The sequence below is a fragment of the Hibiscus syriacus genome, unplaced genomic scaffold (genome assembly GCF_006381635.1).
Source record: "Hibiscus syriacus cultivar Baekdansim isolate YM2019G1 unplaced genomic scaffold, ASM638163v2 tig00004796_pilon, whole genome shotgun sequence".
Classification (NCBI taxonomy): Eukaryota; Viridiplantae; Streptophyta; class Magnoliopsida; order Malvales; family Malvaceae; genus Hibiscus; species Hibiscus syriacus.
The window spans coordinates 18852-41640 of record NW_024062031.1 but is presented as its reverse complement, the minus strand read 5'-3'; the positions used below and the strand labels follow the sequence as shown (position 1 = coordinate 41640).

General features: G+C 35.1%; 1 pseudogene; it reads right to left on the bottom strand.

Moving 5' to 3' along the window:
• Nucleotides 1-298: 298 nt before the first annotated feature.
• Nucleotides 299-22789, bottom strand: part of LOC120198756 — a 28397-nt pseudogene continuing 5906 nt past the window's right edge.

Here is a 22789-nt window from a genome sequence, read left to right as displayed (position 1 = left end):
ATGTAAAAATGGTTAAATCGGGTGGAAGCTTGTTGCATCTGAAGCCTCAATAACTGCATAGTAGTGTTCCAACTTGCCGTCTTCGCTACCAAAGTTACAAACATTTTCCTAGAATATCCAAAATGACCACAACTGAAATTCCCGGTGCCTGTAACTCTGCAATCTCATAACTTTGCGGTGTGTTCTTGGATCATCCCATGTATGCCTGCAAAAGGGAATTTAATACACAACCTTGCATTAAACCCTAAACCCTTGGCATTAACTTCTTACCTTGGGCATTTTGCCCGGTTATGGTAACTTAAGAGTTGGCAAGACCCATAGATTTTGCGCCTTCATTAGCAGCTAAAATGTCCGCTTGTTCCTACACACCACATTTAACACGATGATTAGTGATGTATATGAAATAAAGTGTTCATATTTGTCTTTTTGTTGGAGTAATCATGCTATCAACTAAATCATGAGGTGATTACGCATATGATCGTATAGCTATACCTGAAGCCGATGCAACAAATACATCAAGAACAGATGGACAAGCACCTGCACTGATTTTTTTCCGACAATGTTATCGTAAAAGTAAAACCTACATAACCCGTTTCCCAAAGACGAGGTGAAACTATTCTTACAAGATAGCATAGCAAGATAATTCGAGCCGTCGGATATCGCCATAGAAATCTGGTGGCCCTGACAGCTCCTGAATCCAGTAATTTTACAGCCTTCTGTAACTGCAAGAGGCAGATCGAAACACAAATCAGAGTAAGCAAATAGGATCGTTAAGTTAGTTTTGGAATATAAAAATGGGAATACCTGTATGCTTGCTGCAGCCACATGACGGTGATGCACAGGAAGAGGCCTGAAATTATTAAATAGGTAAGGAAATTTCGGAAATATCAAAAGTAACCGCATGGTAAATTTAGAGGAAGCAGAACTTCCATGAAGAGCAGCCAATGAAAATGTAGGATGGATAGGTAGTAATATCTTTCATTGTTTTTATTTTTTGGTTCAATAATATCTCTTCCATGGTTTTGCAATTATTTATTTACTTCATAAAAGAACTAGGGAGAAATTATAGGTTCAGGGAAAGCCAAAAAGAATAATTCCATTACAAGCGTCAAGTGCCGAGTACAATTGCATGAATAGTGTTGCTTAATTTGAAGGAATTACAGTCCAAGAAGCAATGCAAGAAAAATGGCCCATGTATAAACAAAAAAATTGAGCCACTGGTTAATAAATGGGTGACTTAGCCTACAGACCACAGAATTTCTGTTTTTTTTTCCAGCACCTTTTCTCTTTTGGCTGCAACAACATTTCATTCCAACATGCTGTGCTGCTAACTTCTGCAAAATATTTTATTCTTTTATCTGAAGGGGAGATGTATGTAAAGAGGAAACTCTCAAATCAGGAAATTTAAAATTGGGCCGCGACTGAAGACTTACAATACTAGATAGTTTGGCAAATCATAAAAGTTAATATAGATCCAAATTCAATCAAATACAGCTGCATTTTAGAAATCACATTTCCTAAAAGGAAAATCAGATCTCAAGGAGAAGGCAATATAATCTTACTAGCTAATAAAAACCACGTATTTTAACATTTCCTAAAAGGAAAATCAGATCTCAAGAAGATTGCAATCTAATAAAATGAAAAAGCATAACTTACTCAAGTGCTTTGATTTCAATGTCTTCCTCCCACGAAGACGATGCACGACGAGGAACTCTACTTCTTTCTACTTCAACCTGTTGATTATAACGGTACATCACAGAAAACAACGAAAGTGAATACCAATAGTTATACAAGTGTAGACACTTATTTTCGTCCGGAGTAATTATATATATATATATATATATATATATGCATATAGTAATACAGTTTTTGAAAATGTTTTGACAAAATATAATGTATAATTTTAGGAAAAATGATTTTCGAAAATAAGTATATATTATATAGTTTTTGAAAACGTTTTTAAAATCTATATAGTATATGGTTTTGAAAAATATTTTGAAAACATTTATATATTATATGGTTTTTAAAACATTTTGAAAGTATATATAATATATAGTTTTGAAAACATTTTAAAAATATATATTATATAAAACATTTTTGAAAACATTTATATATTATATAGTTTTTAAAACATATTGAAAGTATATATAATATATAGTTTTTAAAACATTTTAAAAACATATATTATATAAAACATTTTTTGAAAACTTATATATAATATATAATTTTTTAAAAACATTTTTAAAAACTATATAATTTTGAAAACATTTTTTAAAAAGTATATAATATATAATTTTAAAATAATTTTGAAATTATATATTATATAGGTTTTGGAAAATATTTTTTTTATTTTTTTTCCTTTTCTCTGTTTTATTATTATTAACATTTTTTTGTAGGTCCAAAGTTTAGGTTCGAATAAAAGGGTCCAAGTCAGAGTCCAATAGGCCCAACTAGGTAGCCTGATCCAGCTAACCCGATTAGGCCCAAGTGGATGAAGATTACACAGCAAGACTAGGGTTTCTGAAACCCTAAAGTCAAACGGTCGAACATCGGCCGAGGATCCCGGGACTGAACCATCCCGGGATTTCAACAGTAACGCCCCGAGCAAAATAGAATAACCCGGGGTACTGGTTCACCGAGCAGGGTATAAATACCCCGGTGACCAACAGAGGAGAACAACAATCGGTACACAGTACACTACCAGAGAAACTCTAAGCCAAAAAACATCATCAAAGCCAAACACGATCACAAGCAAAACACGAACCATCAACAGCACAAAGACAAAACCAAAAAAACAGAGGAAACCGGGAGCAAACTCGAAACAAACAACACATAAAATAAAGCAAGCCAATACACAACGAAAAAATCAAAACATCAGCCACGAAGGGTCACCGGGAGCAGAAGAGTCGAGATGCCGGTTTTAAAGGGTAAAGGTCGAAACTTTAAGGGTAGATTTACGACGTTTAGAGTTTTTTAGTGGATTTGGGGTTCAGTTTTGGGTTTACGGGGTGGATAGGAGTATGTTTTTTTCGGCCGCCGCGAGCGGCGACCGTAGACGGCGGCGGCAGGTGGCCGGAAATCGCCCAAGGGAGAGGTTTGAGAGCATTCTCTCGACTGAGAGAAGGAAGTTGAGAGAAAATGTTACAAATGAGTGATTTTGGGCTATTGGGATATATATATAGCAAGGACCAGTTTGCAAATAGGGGATTCTTAAATTCTCTCCGCAGTCATTTGTATTTTGAATCGCTTTACAATCTGATCACTATATACCATTTGGCATATGAATTTTCGATTTATTCAATTCATTCCCTACTTTAATTTACATTCTTTTACAATTTGGCCCTCTATTTTGTTTTTATTTTAATTTAGTCACTTTTGTTTATTTTTTCCTCTTTCACGATTTTTAATTTTTTTTTCATTTTTATCTTTTAACTAACCCTTTACTTTTTGTTTTATTCATTTTATTTTCTTTTATTATTTTCTTGTATTATTTTTGTTTATTATTATTATTTATTTTTTTACTAACCTTTAATTATTTTACCTATTTTATTTTAGTTTTTTTGTATTTTTTACCATCTAATATTTTTTGACATTTCAGTTGAACTTTCAATCAATCAAAGATAAGCAATCCGAATCGAATATTTTAAATTTTAATTTTAATTTCATTTTTCGCAATTAAAGACAACCGTTAAATTAATTGGTACTGAAAGGGCGGTTCAAGGGTATTAATCCTTCCTTGACCGTAACCGACTACCGGACCCGATACGTTTCTGGTACAACGCAGATCAGGTAAGAGAGTGTCTGATTCACCTAAATATTTTTAAAATGATCGGTGGCGACTCCAATTCGTTTAATCCAAGTCGAAGCCCAATTCCGAGGCTCAACCGAAAGACGGTTCCGACAACAAGAAATAGAAATCAGTCTTGCATCTTAGATGTCAATAAACCTGTGCTTCTTGAAGACGATTTATTTCCTTCTCCAACTGGAACTCAGCAGCAGCTTTTTCACTCGCCATAGTTTCTAACTGTGTTTGCTTGTAGTACTGCATAATGGAGTAGCCACAAGAAGTCAGCATAAGCAAATAGATGTTACGAAAAAAACAAATCTCAGTTTCAACTACCAAGAGGTCAGTCAGTTCACGATAGCGTTTCTCTAGTTCCATATGTTCCTGAGAAAAAGCAACAACTAACAATATAAATAAGGTAATGATTGGGAGGATTTCAAACATAAAACTGAATGTACCATGAAGCAATTTACTCTATGAATTTGTATATAGAAAACAACTGAACAGAATTCCATCCAATTTCAGATGAGAAGGAAATTTAAGAAATGAGACATCAACAGAAGTAAATCAATGTCATAGCTTCTAGTTCAGGAAATTTCTCCTTGTCTGCGTATATTGATAGAGAAAATATATGGGATGTCTTGATATGACTTAAGCATGCGGCACGTCATAGATGTTTCCAACATTTAAAACTTTAGGGAAGCTTGGCCCCAAGGAGCCAAGTACATTTCATGTCCATGAATAGGGCTGTAAATGAGACGAGACAGATCGTAAGCTATTCTAGACCGACTCGGTCAAAGCTCAGTCAGCTCTCGAATCAAATGAACTCGACTCGAGCTCGAAATTGACTCGAATTCTTAACGAGCCTAAGCGAGCTACTTGATACTTGACTTGAAAAGCTCATGAGCAATTTGAAAAAAATAATATATTAAATTTTTAGATTTTTTTTAATTCAATTGTTAATAATATTAACATTTTTATGTTGTTCTTTTTAAAAAAAAAAATACAATATAAAACTTTCATGTGCTTAAGGTTCGGTTCGAGCTCGAGTTTGAGCTTCAATCAAGCTAAGCCTGAGAATATTTTGAGTTTATGTTTTTCGAGCTCGAGTCGAGCTTCAATTTTTGATTTCGAGTTGAGGTTGACAATTTTAAGCTCGTGAGTTTTCGATTCAAGTCGAGCTCAGTATTACACTTTTCGAGTCGAGCTTAGCACTACCTGAACTCGACTCGGTTTGTTTACAGCCCTATCCATGAGTATATGGAAACTTTAGGGGAAGAGCAAAAACTTCAAGTTAAAAATACAGGAACAACAGGTTGTTCAGTAAATAATTTGGTACACACCATAATATCTGACAAATATAACGTGTTGGTTGAACCCAAAACATACAAGAGAACATGATCATGTAGCTTACAGCTGATATACAGGTAGATAAAGCAGATAAGCATGGAATTTCAGGCTCCACTAAGTTCAGCATTCACTAACATAAACACCTACAGTGTATACATATCAGTAGAACAGACACCTACACTTCCTTCTGATTACTGCACATAGATCAAGGTGTATGCATGTATTTGTTTGATTGAAGAAATAAGAAAAGATGAATGAATTTTAACGGTTACCTGACGTGAATAATGCTCAGCATCCCTCTTCATGGCAGCCATTTTAACCCTCACTTTCTGCACTTCAGCCTGCAGCCAGACAAATTGGTCAAAGAAAACACATCCATCAGCCAGAAAAAGAAACCAGAATAATCTTGCGATGATTTTATAATGATAATTGTATTAGGTAAGGGAAAATATGATACTTGGCTCTAATGAAGAGAGCTTGCTCTCAGCATCTCTTTGACCTTGGCGTGCACGCTCCACTTCCTCCTGCATTCCTGTATCCAATTTCACAATCTTTAAGCCGTTTCTTATTACATTAATTACAGTTGTTGCAACAGCTAATGGCCAATGATTATGCCTTTCACTAGATATTAAATGTCTTATAAACTGCTGAACTTCAGAAAGTTCTTAATGACATATAAACCCCGATTCCAGTGGATTACATGATGTATTCAGATCATACAAGTAGGATGACTTTTATTTCTAGATTATAGTTACATGAAATGGTCCAAAAATATCATTTGCAAGAAATAGTTCACACAGTTGCATCCTCTTCATGATTTACGTGAACCATTTGATTTGCTTCTTCTGGGGCCTTCTTTGTCCACGATGAGCACGAGCTTCCATATCTTGCAATTCTTGTTTTAGAGATGTGTATTCAACCTGATATATTGATAAATTAATCTCAAGAGCACTTTGATTTCACATTTAGCTCAGCCAGAAAGACAAACTTTCATATAAAAGCACTGTTATCATTTTTGTTTTACCTCAAGAAGTGCCACCTTCTGCTCAAGTTCTGCAGCTTTTTGCTGTCCTCTCATCGGCAACCCTCTGAACGAAGAACACACAACAGTTTAAAATGCTTGTTGAAACATATTTAGATTTCAAATAATCAATGTACAGCTTTGCAGCTGAACAAGAGGCACCATATTTGCCAAAAAGATGGTGATATTTTAATGTTCAAACTGTAGATTACATACTACTAGAAGCTAAACTGCCAGTTTCTTAATTTAAAAAGAAAATTTGACAAAAACCAGATTAAACTAATAGTTAGCATCCTAATGGTAAAGCTTATTTCAGGAAACTCATTAATGTGGCATAATACTACTAGATTACCAAATTATGAAACTGAAAATGAGAAATCAAAGTGCCCTTGAGATTTCTTTATCCTGATCATTAAACTCATGCCGATTGCTTTTTCCTTTTTGCAACTTCAGCATTTGGTACTTGTGCAGATCCATTAAATGTTAATTTACGCTGTTTAGTAGGAGAAGAGATTTGGGAAGTTGGATAGTGGGGGTATGCTGTGTAACATAATATTTATCTTAGTAACCTTGCTTTATCACGAAAAAAATGTCAAACTGAGAAAAATTATTAGTTAATATAAATGTGAATATGTTTGTAAAATGATGTTTTTCCAGAATAACATATTAAGAAATCCCAAATGCCGACATAACTTCACCATGCAGATATTGATGCAAATTACCACCACATCAAGGCGATAACTTGAAACAACTGTTATCCACTTCGAAAGCATGAGGGACTAACTTTAAAGGCTAATATTACATTCAGCTAAAGTTTCTCTGAACATGCAATACTAAGATGCTCAATTAGCAAGTAAAACAAGAATATTAAATATGCAAATTAGTTGCTGATTTGCAGTGGAATTAGAAATAAAGACTACTTAGATTACCTGGATCCTAGCAAGAGCTGTGGAAGCCTCAACAGCTCGATTTTCCAATTCCACTTCCCTTTCCATGGCAGCCTATTCCAAAAACTAGATATTATTAGAGTGCAACCAAGATAACAAAAAAAGAGTAAATGCATCAACGTTTCAAACATGGACCATTTTGGTAGCATTATGTGCTGCACGTTCTTCTTCTTCTCTCCTCTCTGCAGAAGACAGCTCTTCTCGTAGGGCCTAAGAAAGAAGCATACCAATAGATTACCAAGATCATAATGAAACATGTGTGTGTGTGTGAAAACGCATGCAGATGCAAGCAAGAAAGAACCAATTACTCTACCTGCATCATCTGTTAATTCCCTGTTTCTCATGATAGACTCCATGTTTGCCTGACGGTAAGCAATCAAAATTGTTAACAAACTTAACACGGCCAAATGATGCAAGCCAAGAGGAAAAAATGATATCCCATTGAAGAAAGAGAGTGTCTAAGTGTGGAGGCAAAATAAAGGAACAAAATTCGGTCGAAGGAAAGGGATACAAAAGCAGACCTGCAGACTATAATCCGCTTAGCAAGACCTGCATACTATAATTCACTTAGCAGGTTAAGAGGAACTTATTAAATGGGATGATTTTTAGTTATAAGGGAATTGACATAAGCTCTTTAGATTTATATTTCATGACAAAGGCGTTATTAAAAGAAGCATCAGGGTTTCTATCATTTTATTTAGCTAATAAATCTAGTAACAGTCAGATATACATAATCTGTGGCGATAGGAACTGTTTCTTTTAAGCTAAACACATAAATTCACCTGCTAAATCATATAATTGAAAGCTTCTATACATATTGCATGCAATCTTGACAATGGCTTCTTTGATTATTTCAGTTCATAATAAGGTCTTGTAGAACAGAAATGTCAATAGGAGCTAAACTTATTAATTTAGTTGAGGAACTAAGTAGAGACCATACTTACGAAAGATAGAGCTTTGAAAACAGGGGATTTTATAATGAACGAGAACCAAGCATAGTTTGGATTCAAACCTGAAGTGAAGCCAGATTTCCTTCAGATAAAGCAGCTTGTTTCTTAAGTGCATCCATGGAATTGACAAGTGCCTCTATCTCAGAGTTCTTTGCTGCCAAAGCCTCAACCATATTTGACTCTATCCTCGTTACTTCACTCTTAGATACAGATAAATCTTGCTGCAGCTGTTTTATACGAGTTTCATATGATTTACTCTGCTCCCTCTGTCAAAGAAGCAATTTAATCCTAAATTTTATTCCTTAAGTTGCACGCGTAACAAGCATGACTATAACATGAAAATAAACTGAAAAGTGGAAAAAAGATAAAACCAACCGCCTCAGCAATTAGAAGCTCCTCAAGTTGTGCATTCTCATATTTGTACTCTTGAAGACGGGATGAAAGTCCAGCACAAACCTAGGAATCAGTGTAGAACAATTTGTTACAAAATCAGAAAATAAAGAGAAAGAGAAGGAAAAAAGAAAAAAAAAAGAAGCATCAATATATCTAATCTGTGAGTGGCTACTTAGGAGGCACAAAAAGATTCACACTCATTTGCAAGTTAGGCTGGTTCCTTTTAAAGGTTACTCTTTTCATGAGAAAGATTTTAAACGAGAACATTCTTCCAAGCAATATAACAGAAATATTCTCAAGACTCTGCCTAATAGATGGATGGCCACAAATATGATGTATTTAAAGAATGTTGATAACAAATTAGACCCATATAGAACCCATTAACATATTCAAGGAAAAGAAACAGATATGACGACTTTATCCCAAGGGTGCAGCTTATACTGATTCATAACAAAATTTTGTTCAGGGTTCTGAACTCTTATTTTCTATAGTACATGAGAGTGAAATTCAATTCCTTGAATACACGTTAGTCTCAATATTCTTCACCAAAAGGAAAACCAATAAATTCAGAGAGCTTACCCGAGCTAGTCTTGCCTCTTTTGATTGACCAGTAGAATTGGTGGTTTTAAGCAGTCCTTGAGCCTGGATGAAAACCAAAGGACTAGTGAAAAAGACTTTTAAATGGATACAACATGAGAAGATTCAAGCATAAACTACAATTTCAGATTTGAGTGAATTTGTCACCTCATCAAGTTGGTCCTGGACCATTTTTGGAGGAGTGCCAGCATTTTGCTCTTGCAGTTTCTTTTGATTCACATGAGTTTCAATTTTAACATCATCTTCTTTTAACTTAGCTTCAGAGTTAACATGAGAATCAGCAACTACATGTTGTGACTTCTCTTGTTCAGTCTTGGAAGGGACATCTGCAGTTTGGGATTCAGTATCTTGGTCACCATCAGTTAAATGATCTTCACTGAAAACCTCAATATCTTTGGCAGCAAATGAAGGAGGGTGCTCAACATGAACATCAGAAGCATTCTCATTGAGAAGCTCCCCATTTGAAGTTGATAACGAAGATTCTGCATTGTTGATAATTGCAGAGACTTCTTCCTGATCAACACCATGTTTAACCACATTGGTATCCAACGGCTCAGATGAAGGAAATTTAGGGGGTATCTTTCTCACTGTTTCCATACAGCTCAGTACTTGTCGGACCATAGAATTAGGGCGATTTGACCAACCTGACATATATTTATCGAATATTTATTTTTTTAGCATCGTTTGATGTATATTTCTCGAAGTGGTACCCTTTCGGCTGAGCTGGCGAAAGGCGCATCCCCGGGGATGTGCTTTACCCGTGTTTTCGCTGGCTCGACTGCCACGTGTGGAAGGCGCATCCCCGGGGACGCGCCTTCTATTAAATGTCATAAATGCCCCCATCCGTTTTCCCTAACTACCCCTCCTCCTCCCCTATATAAACCCCCTCAACCCTCTTTCATTCTTCACACCAAAATCATATTCTCCTCTCTTATAGAACTCAAATTCTCCAACTATTTGAGTTTTAAATTTGTTATTAGTGGTAAGAAATTTATTTTTATGTTAGTATTTTTTTAAATAGTTATTATATTTTATATTAATATATTTATGTAAATATTATTTTTTTTATTAAAATAATATTTATATAATTATTATTTATTTAGAATTATTAATTTTTTGTGCTAATTATATTGTTTTGTCTACAGTTATAATGGAAAACAAAATGCTGTTGCGATTGGATATTGATCATATCTCCAGACATTTTAGCGATATGGTAATATTTTTATAATTAATGTTAATATTTAAATTTATTTTTATTTTAAAGTTATTATGAATTTATATTAATTTTTATTTTTTATAATGTATATTATTTAGGATACTGATCGTATTTTAGAGACTTTTATTAAAAAATCCACGTATATCGACACCGGAACGTATTTTGCCATATTTGGCTTCTGTCGGGTTCGGGTACATTGCAATAATTATTGGCGGTTGCAAACTTGAACCTGTCCTAATTTCTGCACTGATTGAGAGGTAGAGGGCCGAGACACACACTTTTCACCTTCCATGTGGAGAGGCCACAATTATATTGGAGGATGTCTCTATGCATCTGGGGCTTCCCGTCGACGAAAATATAATATGTGGTATGGCGGATGGTGATTGGCAGTCAATGTACATTGATTATCTTGGAGCTGCTCCGCCAGAGTTTAATGGAGGTAGAATAGCTTTATCTTGGTTGAAAGCTAATTTTGAGGTTTTAAATGAAAATGCTTCAGAGGATCAAGCAAAGGCATGTGCTTGGGCATATATTCTACGAATAATTGGAGGAATATTGATGCCCGACAAATCTCACAACCAGGTGCATTGTATGTGGTTGCGGCATCTGATCGATTTTGATGAAGCTAGAAGATATAGTTAGGGCGCTGCAGTTTTGGCATTTCTCTTTAGAGAAATGTGTCGGGCGACGAATTATAAGAAAACTACTATCGGTGGATGCCTACTGCTTCTACAATCATGGGCGTGGTTCCGCATGCATTTCCTATTCCCGATCGTGAATGAACCATACGTATTCCCCTTATTGTTGATGTAATTTTCGAACTAAATTTTGATTTAAATATTTTCAATCAAATAGGGTGATATTTAGTTTATATTATATTTCATAGGTGGTCGATGAAAAGAAATGACCATAAAAGTATACCTACTGGGTTAGAGGAAATTCGTTTACTTATTGATACGAAAGCTGGGTCTGAGGTATGTTTTTAAAGTTGTTTAATTATTAATATTTTAATTTAAAATGCTAGATATAATTAGAATATTTTATTTATTTGAATTGTATATTTATATTTCAGTTTCAGTGGATACCTTATGCGAGCGATGAAGTGAAGGCTTGCATCCCACCCCACCTTAGTGGGTCATTAGAGGTATGGATATCGGTTATACCTCTTATATGTTATGCTATTATTGAGTGGCATCCAGTTGATCGCGTGCTCCATCAGTATGGTTGTACGCAATATATTCCTGGAGCACCTAGGAATTTAGACGACGTGCATAACATAGATAGACGAGGAAAGAAAGATGTTAATTGGGTGGTGAGACACAGAGATTGGATTGCGCTTTGGGAGAACCGATATACACTGTTGGCCCCTCGACAATATTACGCTGAAACTGGTCATATGGTTACGGATAACTATATGGACTGGTTTAATGAAAATGGGAAGTTGTTTCTACTTTCGGCGGAAGCACGAGGGGTTAACATTCCTAGGCGCCGAGAAAGACGTCAACCGTCTCAATATCATCGTCCCCCGACGCGTGGACGGAGAGAAGGCGCTACCGGTTCTGCATCAGTCCCACCACAACATCCTTATACGTAGATGCCGCAGGGGTACATGCCCAGCCCTCCACTTCATATGCCAAGCCCACCAGTTCATATGCCATCTTCGCAGGGTTACATTCCGAGCCCGCAGGGTTACATTCCTAGCCCGCCAGGTTACATGCCTAGCCCACAGGGTTTTATACCATATGGAGGTGCATATACAACTATGTTTAATGATCCAACATATGGTTCATATGCATCTTATTTGGCTGGTGGTGCTTCTCCGCAGACACCTCAATCTCCATCTGGATCACAGACATCGATGCCAATGTTTCCACAGTTTTCACAGTTCCCGGGGAGCGGTGGGATTGTTACTAGCACTCCTCCAGGGTCGTTATTTTATACAGGCCCTTCAGCCTCTTCAGCGTCATCTACACCAAATGAAGAAAATACTGCTGATGATGATAGTGAAGATGAGGAGACTGAAGAACAAGTTCCACGAAGAAATCCTCCACGAAATAGACAACCACCGCCATGTGGAACTCATTCGAGAAGACGACATCGGTGATCCAGTTGTATTTTACTGTTATTTAAATAGTTATATTTCATAATTTTATGTAATTTGGTTATGTTATTTAAATGTTTCATGGTTGTTACATACATATTTTTAATGTTATTTTCTATTCACATTTAACATTAAATGTTTGATAAATGTTTTTAAAATACAAATTATATTATTCGAAATTTAAAATAAAAATAAAAATAATATTATTCGAAATTTAAAATTAAAATATAAATTATAGTATTCGAAATTTAACATTAAATTTCAACTTAATATTCCAATTGTATTCGAAATTAAAAGTTATATTCCAATTATAGTTCACAATACTTAAATTGAAATTAAATTTATCCATACATATGATTTTATCATTAACATATATATTAAAACGTATACATTAAAATCAACTTATCACTTCACATTTATTCGTAAAAACATCTCGATGCTCATTCCATACAATTTTAATGTCACAATCAACTTATCACTTCACATTTATTCAATTTATCCATAACATTTTATCTAATTTATTCAAACTTCACATAACGTTTTAATTTAAGTTATGAACTTAAATTAATCTATATGTATAATTTATTCTTAACTTGCTGAACTTTCAAAAGAAGTTAAATTTTGGTTATAATTTACCTGATTTCACAATCCATCTAGTGTCCCCGAGGGACATGAGTGACATAATAGGGCAATGATAACATATTCTCTGACAAAATAATGGAAGGCGCGCCCCTGGGAACGCGCCTTCAAGTCCCCTGAGAAATAATAGGTACTGATATGAATAGTGTCCCTGAGGGACATGAGTGACATAATAGGGCAATGATAACATATTCTCTGACAAAATAATGGAAGGCGCGCCCCCGGGAACACGCCTTCAAGTCCCCTGAGAAATAATAGGTACTGATATGAATAGTGTCCCCGAGGGACATGAGTGACATAATAGGGCAATGATAACATATTCTCTGACAAAATAATGAAAGACGCGCCCCCGGAAACGCGCCTTCAAGTTCCCTGAGAAATAATAGGTACTGATATGAATAGTGTCCCCGAGGGACATGAGTGACATAATAGGGCAATGATAACATATTCTCTGACAAAATAATGGAAGGCGCGCCCCCGGGAATGCGCCTTCAAGTCCCCTGAGAAATAATAGGTACTGATATGAATAGTGTCCCCGAGGGACATGAGTGACATAATAGGGCAATGATAACATATTCTTTGACAAAATAATGGAAGGCGCACCCCCGGGAACGCGCCTTCATGTAAATAGTACTTCGATTATAGACACTATTATATGCAACGTATTATAAACTTTCAAAACAAACTTCAGTTGACAAGCTTTCAAATTCTCAAATTCCCAAACTCTAAATTCTCAAATTCTCTGAAAATGAGTAGTCTTTCTGCTGTTGTTTTGTATGATGGAGAAATTAAGGAAGCTGAAGAGGGGGTTGTTTTTGAGTCAGATCATTATACCCCCTTAACCTTGAAGAGAAACATCACAATTGAGGAGTTAATCACAAAAAATTCATTAAAGATTCGTGTAGCAGGCCAGAGAAGACTATCTTCACTTCAGTACAGATTTCCTACTGAACTTTTTCCGCTCACGTATACATCATTTCAGCTTTCAAACAATGATGATGTTTATATGATGGTTGATGCTCATATGGGGAGTTCACAATCTCTTATTGAAATGTATGCCACTTTTATTGACGTTCGTGCAACTCGTGGTCTCTCATATTCCTCTCACTTTGGCATTGCATATCAAGCTGATCAAGTTGATAGCCCGACACAACTGATCTGTAATGATTTCACATCATTAATGGCGGATCCAACGCCAGATACCATGCCATCAAGTTCAATAGGAAGGCATTCATCTGCAACTGCTTATGATCTCAACCCACGTGGCTTCACCAATAATCCATATTGCAACATCTCTTATACTTCAAGGGGCAGACATTCATCTGCCAATGTTTTCGACTTACATATGGAAATGCCAACGAGACGGCAGTCTATTCACATCCCACATGATACAATTGCCTCAAGTTCAAGGGGAGGACACGCAAGCGGGAACTTATTTGACCTCAACATTGGATTATCGGAGGAATCCTTATCTCCACCAGAAGAACCTCTTCAGGAGCCAGGTACAGATGGTGCTGAAACGGGATTATTCATTGAACCTGACTCACCACAGTTTAACGTACATTCTGATGATGACGAGGATGACGTTTCGATAAAAACAACACTATCCGAACTTCCTGCACATATGTATGAGGCTGATTATGATGCAATGTATGAGCCTGAATTTCCAGATCTTCCTGATGTTGGCAACTATGGACTTCAATCATTAGTCAATGACGGTAATTTACATATTGGAATGGAGTTTGCATCGAAGGAGGAAACAATGATGGCAATAAAGAGTTACAATATTCGTAACTCAGTTAAGTCCCGAGTTGATCGATCTAACACGGAGAAATATGTCTGCTACTGCGTCCAACATGACAACGGATGTCAATGGATGGTCCGTGTATCAAAGAGGAAGAGGAAGAACAACTTATGGGAACTAACCAGATACAACGGTCCTCATACATGTTGTGCAACAGGTATAAACCAGGATCATCCCAACTTGGACTCCAACATTATTTGCCAAGCAATCATGCCCATTGTGAAGAAAAGCTCTCATATAGCTGTTGCAGTGTTGATTTCTGCTATACAGTCACAATATGGGTACACTGTCTCATATAAAAAAGCGTGGTTGGCAAAACAGAATGTCATTTGCAAACTTCATGGCGAATGGGATTCCTCTTACAACGAGCTGCCCAGTTGGTTTCATGTTGTGCAAAGACTTAATCCCGGGACAATTGTTGAGTTCGAAACTCAACATCATTACGTGAATGATCGAATGGTTCGCGATCGCTGCCAATTTTACCGTGTCTTTTGGACTTACCCTCAGTGTATTAATGCAGTCAAGTACTGTAAACCAGTTGTCCAAATTGATGGTACTTTCTTGTATAGAAAATACAAGCAAGTTTTATTATTGGCTGTAGTCCAAGATGAAAACCGAAATATTATTCCTGTTGCGTTTGCCCTCGTTTAAGGAGAAGACACTGAGTCTTGGGCTTTTTTCCTTAAAAATTTAAGTTTACATGTTGTCACCAGTGAACGAGTATGCATTATTTCAGACCGAGGAGCCGGGATAAAAGCAGCAATGGACTCTTTGGGTACAATGTATAGACCTCCACATGTTCAACATCGTTATTGTGCCCGTCATATTGCTGCAAACTATTACGGAAAATACAAGAAGAACGATGAACGTCAGTTAGTCGTGCGGATGGGTATGTTACTTTTTCTCAAATTTTCTATCAATTTCTTATTACTTATTTATACTTCATATTAACTATTACATATTCCTAGTGGCTTAGGTTACAAACTCTTACCTCAAAGGTTTGAGTCGATGCTACAAGAGCTGTTTGGCAAAAATAAGAAGGGGTGCGAGTACATTATGGACATCAGCAAAGAAATGTGGACAAATGCATATGACGGGGGGTATCGCTATGGTCATATGACAACAAACTTGGCTGAAGCAATAAATTCAACCTTAAAGGGGGCGCATCATTTACCAGTCACGGCGTTGGTTAAAACGACTTATTTTTATTTGGGTCAACTCTTTGCAAAGCTCGGAGGACAAGCTCTTACTTGGATGAAAAACGGCCATATTTACCACCCAAGACTAGTAGTTGATTTACAGGAAAAAGTGGCTGCATCAAATGGGATGTTAGTTACAAATTTTTCTCGCACCCGTGAATTGTTTCGTGTAACCGAAATGCCACGTCCGCTGCAAGGGATTGGAGCTAACTCTTTCAGAGTTAATCTGCAAGAGAGGTGGTGCGATTGTGGTTTCTTTCAAGAACTCAAATATACATGCTCTCATGTCATTGCAGCTTGCTCACATTCGCATTTGGACTACAAAAATTATGTTGATCCCGTATACCAACTTTCACAAGTATTCAAGGTATATTAATTTGAGTTTCCGCCCATAGGAAACGAAAGAGACCCAAATGAGATTCAAACTTGGCTTACAATTGTACCAGATCCATTGCTATTGAGGGACTCAGGTCATCCAAAATCTACTAGAATACATTATGATATGGATATTCGGGAGAAGTCAACAGAACAAAAACGATGTGGGCATTGTAGAAACATCGGGCACAATAGAAAAAAATGTCCAGCTCTGTTATCATCATTTAACCGTTAACTCTTATGTAATTAATATTGTATTTAAATGAATGTTTTTGTTTCTAATAATTTAATGTTATTGCATTTATATAATTTGTCAATGTATATACACCTAAATAATTTTTTTTAACTTTTAAATACATATATTTTTTCAATATATTTATTTAATATAATAATTAATATTATTAGTTATAAAAAATTTTAAAATATAATAATAACTCCACCTTCTAAGTAGAGAAAAATATTAAATTAAACAAATTAAAAGTTATTAAAAAATTTGTATACGATGACACATTTTATGTTCTGATTGAATGATTAAATTTATTAAATTAAATTTTCAATAAGACTAATTTCATAAAATATGTAAGTCTTGAAGATTAAATATGTAATTATACTAATTTATTAACTTATGCATCAATATTTTCGTTAAATATTGATAAGAAATGACTAGATTGATAACATTTAAATAATTAACTGATAAAATTAATAGATCGATAATCAAAATAAAAAATAATAATATAACCATATGTGTAATATTATAATTTCATACATTTTTCCTATAACTACAATAAAATCAAAATTGGTTTTCATATATTGTTCTATAATTCACTCCACCTTTAACACACATTAACAAAATACATTTGATAATTCTTACATTATAATCGAAACATTTTACATAATATATTACTAATTTATAATAATAATAAAAATAAAATATTTATTATTAAACAAAATACCAGCGTGGTAGTCGAGTCAGTGAAGGCGCGTCCCCGGGGATGCGCCTTCCACACGTGGCATCCAACTCAGCGAAAACACAGGTAAAGCGCGTCCCCAGGGACGCGCCTTTCGCCAGCTCAGCCGAAAGGGTGCCACTTCCGGAAATATATATCAAACGGTGCTAAAAAGGTAAATATTCGGTAAATATATGTCAGTTTGGTCAAATCGCCTAGAATTTGCACTAAAGCTTCCCTCATTGTCAGAAGAAAAAGTACCATTATCTTTATCAAGTGTTACATCAGATTGTAGTACTTCTGAACTTGTTTCCTTGCGTACCGTATCATTAGATTTGGGATATTAATAAGTGTTTAATTTAGTTAATATTTTATTTTTAAATTATTCTTTAATTATTAATTTTTGTGATTTATTTATTTATTTTAATTTATTTTCTGTACAGAACACAATATTATGAAAATTGAATAAAAATGACACAATTCTGTAAATTTTTTATTTTCAAAATCAAAGCTAGCTGGAATTCGGATTTTGATTAAACTCAAATTTAGGATAATATTTTAAACATTATATTTTATCTTTGTATTTTAGTTTAAATAGGTTTTTACTATTTTAATTAAGTTTTATGATATTATTTTTATATTTTATCTCTATCTTTGTATTTTAGTTTAAATAGGTTTTAGTATTTTAATTAGGATTTAAAATATTATATTATTTTTTAGGTATTTTAGTTTAAATAGTTTTAAGTGTTTTAGTTAGGATTTAAGATGTTTTAGTTTGTTTTTAGGATTTTGAAGGCTATAAATACCCTCTAAGGGTAAGCCTAGAAATAGATATATCTCATTTGAGAATAAAATCTTCTTTTTCTCTCTATTTTTCGCATACTTTTCTATTATGCTAAGTATGATTTTGGTTATGCTTAGCTAATTTTCTTTCAAGCCGAAGACTAAAGCGAAGGCTCAATTCCAAACGTGAGAATTGTAAGGTACTTAAATCGCTTCAGATTTTCTCTCTGTTTTCTGAAACTTACTTTTCAAATCAAAACTATTTCGACATTGGTTCGGATATTGTTATGGTTAATGTTTGAAGAAGAATTTGCTTATTGAAGCATATTCAACTTTTCGAGAACACACTTAGCAAAATTGTTTGCTAAGAGGAAACTGAGATCGGAATCAGTTGTTGTTGAAACGACATAATCCGAGTTGGTAGCGAAGAATTGTTCTTGTAAGCTTACGTGAATCTTGAAGTAAAAATTTGTTTCGATGATCCAAAGAATTTGAGGCGGAACTGAAGTCTGAGGCTGCTTTCACAATAAGTTTCTCTTTGTCTTAATCTCTTTAATTTGTTTATTTAATTATTTTTTTCTTTTATTTAATTCTTATTTTTTATTTTAACCACAACTTTAAAAAAATTCCCCTTTTATATTTATTACTATTAATATTTATTATTATTATATTTTTCTTTTTTTATTTATTTTATTTTAATATATCTTTTCAACTTCATCTAGAATTCTATTTTTTTCTAAAATCAAGAAAGAGTTTTATTAAATCAGAAACACCACAGTCCCTGTGGATCGACCCTGCTTCTCTATACTACATTTTTATTTTTATTTATTAAAAAGCCAGGAATTATTTTGATAGTAAAACGACGGTTATCAAATTGGCGTTTTTGTCGGGGACTAACGACAAGTACTGATTTATTTTTCTAGTTTTTGATTTATGACCAGAAGTAACCCAGGTGAATTAGTAGATTTAGATCTAGAGATCGAAGCACGAGCACGAAGAATCTACGCACAAACGCTTCGAGAAAAGAGAAAAAGACAAGAAGAACAAGAGCAAAGTTCAGAAGCAGAATCAATTCCAGAGACAAACTCTGAAGCAGACGCATACAACATCCTGATGGCAGAAGAAGAACAAACGATCCGAGAGCTAGCCATAGCTCCTGTCACTCAAACGCCATTACGCATTAATTTTCCTAGTGGCGGGACTCCGTTTCAATTAAAGACAGGACCAATTCATATTCTTCCCACTTTCCACGGCTTTCCCACTGAAGATCTGTACAAACACTTGTTGGAATTCCACATGGTTTGCACTAGTATGAAACCACTGAGAGTTACCGATGATCAAATTAAATTGAGAGCTTTTCCTTTCTCTTTATCTGACTTGGCTAAAGATTGGTTATTTTATTTACCTCCAAATTCAGTTAATTCATGGGCTGACATGAATCGAATTTTTCTTGACAGGTTATTTCCAGCGGCTAAAGCAAGCGAGTTGCGAATGAGCATTCTTTCCATTCAGCAAAAGAGCGAAGAGTCTTTATGACTATTAGGAGCGATTTAAAAAGCTTTGTGCACGTTGTCCGCAACACGGATTAAGTGAGCAAACGTTACTTCAATACTTTTATGAAGGTCTTTTACCAATAGAGATGAAAATGGTGGATGCCGCCAGTGGAGGAGCATTAGTTAACGTGACCCCAACAACAGCAAGTGAATTGATTTCAACCATGGCAGCCAACTCTCAACAGTTTTCGAGTGAACCCAACCGACGGGTTCACGAAATAAGTACATTTTCCCTTGAAAATAAGTTAGATAAATTAACTGAAGTAGTTAATTCACTTGTTGTAGAAAAATCTGGAGCAACAAGAGCATGTGGGATATGTACAAAGCTAGACCATCCGACGGATTGCTACCCGCTGATACAAGAAAGAGGAAATGCAGAAATCAATGCAGTAGGGAACTTTCCAGGTCCTCCACAAAGACAATACAACCCATATAACAATACTTACAATCCAGGATGGCAAGACCACCAAACTTCAGCTATGCGGAAAATCAGAGACCAACTTATCAACAAATGCCTCATTCTCAACAACAAACGCAATACTCATCATTGGAGGAACTCATAGGAAAGTTAGCAATTTCACAAGAAAAGTTCATTGCATCCCAAGAAAAATTACAAAACCGAACCGAAACACATCTTCAAGAGTTAGATAATCAAGTAAGCCGGCTAGCTCAAACTATGGGAAAATTGGAATCACAAGGAAAACTACCTTCTCAAACGGAGTTAAATCCGAGAGAGAATGTTAGTGCCATCACACTCAGAAGTGGAAAAGTTATCTCACCCGAAGTTCCAACAGCAAAAGACGCACATCAGGAAGAACAAGAGGAAACACCACATCCAGAAATACAAGGTATGTATGACTCACATCCTTCTCTTTCTTCTCATGAAATCACGCCACCACCCTTCCCATAAAGGTTGATGAAGCGTGATAAAAGAGCTGAAGAAAGGGAGATCTTAGAGGTTTTCCAAAAAGTTCAAGTCAACATACCTCTTCTTGAAGTAATTCGACAAGTATCAAGGTATGCTCGATTTTTAAAAGAACTTTGCATTACAAAGAGGAAATTAATGGGACACGAAAAGGTAAATTTTAGAGAACATATTTCTGCAATTTTCAACGAAAACTCCCACCAAAGATGAAGGATCAAGGTATGTTCGTTATACCTTGCAAAATAGGTAATTTCAAAATTAAATGTGCAATATGTGACTTAGGAGCTTCAATTAATGTTATGACATTTTCTATATATAAAATGATTACTAACGAGCCTTTGAAGGAAACATGAATAACCATACAGTTAGCTTATCGATCTGTGATCTATCCAGTGGGAGTAATGGAAAACGTCTTGGTAAAGATTGATGTATTATTCTTTCCTGCAGATTTCTATGTCATTGACATGGAACATGATAGGTCAGATTCTTATTCCGAGGTACTCTTAGGCCGACCCTTCCTAAGCACAGCACATACAAAGATCGATGTTAGAAGTGGTATACTAACAATGGAATTTGATGGTGAGATCGTTGAATTTGATGTTTACAAAGCAATGAAATGCCCTGATCATGTTAAAAGAATTAATTTTGTTGATATTATAGATCCTTAATTGATGAATATATTGAATCTAATTTTTCTTATGATATTTTTAAGGATCCTGAACTTTGCCACGAAGATGAAGAAAGGGAGTTTGAAAATATTAATTCAATCAATTCTAATTTATCTTTATATTCCTCTAAAACTAAAATTTTACCTTCTGTTTTGCAGGCACCTGATGTAGAATTGAAGCAATTACCAGAGCATTTGAAATATGTATTTTTGGGCGAAAATGAAACTTTACCAGTGATCATCTCAAGTAAATTATCCAAAGGAGAAGAGGAAGCTTTGGTAGCGATATTGCGCTCTCACAAAAAAGCCATAGGATGGACCATTGCCGACATTAAAGGATTAAGTCCCTCGACTTGCATGCATAAGATCAAAGTCGAAGGAGCAAAGCCATCACGTGAAGGACAACGTCGATTAAATCCACTGATGATGGAAATAGTAAAGAAAGAAATTCATAAACTCATTGACGATGACGTAATCTATCTAATTTCGGATAGTAATTGGGTAAGTCCGATTCATGTGGTTCCTAAGAAAACGGGAGTCACAGTGGTCGATAATCAAGAAGGGGAATTAGTACCAACAAGAGTTCAAAATGGATGGCGAGTTTGTATTGATTATAGGAAGTTGAACTCTCTTACTCGAAAAGATGATTTTCCTCTTCCTTTTATAGATCAAATGATTGAAAGATTAGCTGGGAAAACTCATTATTGTTGTCTTGATTGTTTTTTCCAAATCCCAATAGCGCTAGAGGATCAAGAAAAAATGACTTTTACTTGTCCATTCGGTACATTTGCATATAGACGAATACCCTTTGGTCTTTGTAACGCACCAGCCATCTTCCAAAGATACATGCTAAGTATATTTTCCGACTATGTGGAGAAGGGCATCAAAGTCTTTATGGATGACTTCACGGTTTATGGTAACTCTTTTAATGAATGTCTTAATAATTTAACTAATGTGCTTAAAAGATGCTTAGAATATAACCTTGTTTTGAATTATGAAAAATGTCATTTTATGGTTGATAAAGGGTTAATTTTAGGTCATATTGTTTTCTCAAAAGGGATTGCAATTGATAAAGCTAAAACAGATGTTATACGCTCACTTCCTTACCCTACAACTATGAGGAAAATTCGTTATTTTCTTGGCCATGCAGGATTTTACCGCAGGTTTATTAAGGACTTTTCGAAGATAGTACAACCTTTATGCAATCTACTTCAAAAGGATCAAGACTTTGACTTTAATTCAAAATGCAAAGAGTCTTTTGATTCATTAAAGGAAAAGCTTATTTTAGCTCCAATTGTTCAGCCGTCAGATTGGAATCATCCATTTGAACTTATATGTGCCGCATTGGACACTAGCGTTAGAGTCGTTCTCGGCCAAAAAATAGGGAAATAGCCACATGTCATAGCCTACGCGTCCGAACTTTGGACTCGGCTCAGAAAAATTATTCGACAACGGAAAAAGAACTTTTTGCTATAATTTTTTCTTTAGAAAAATTTAGATCTTATTTGCTTGGTACTAAAATTACTGTTTTCTCTGAT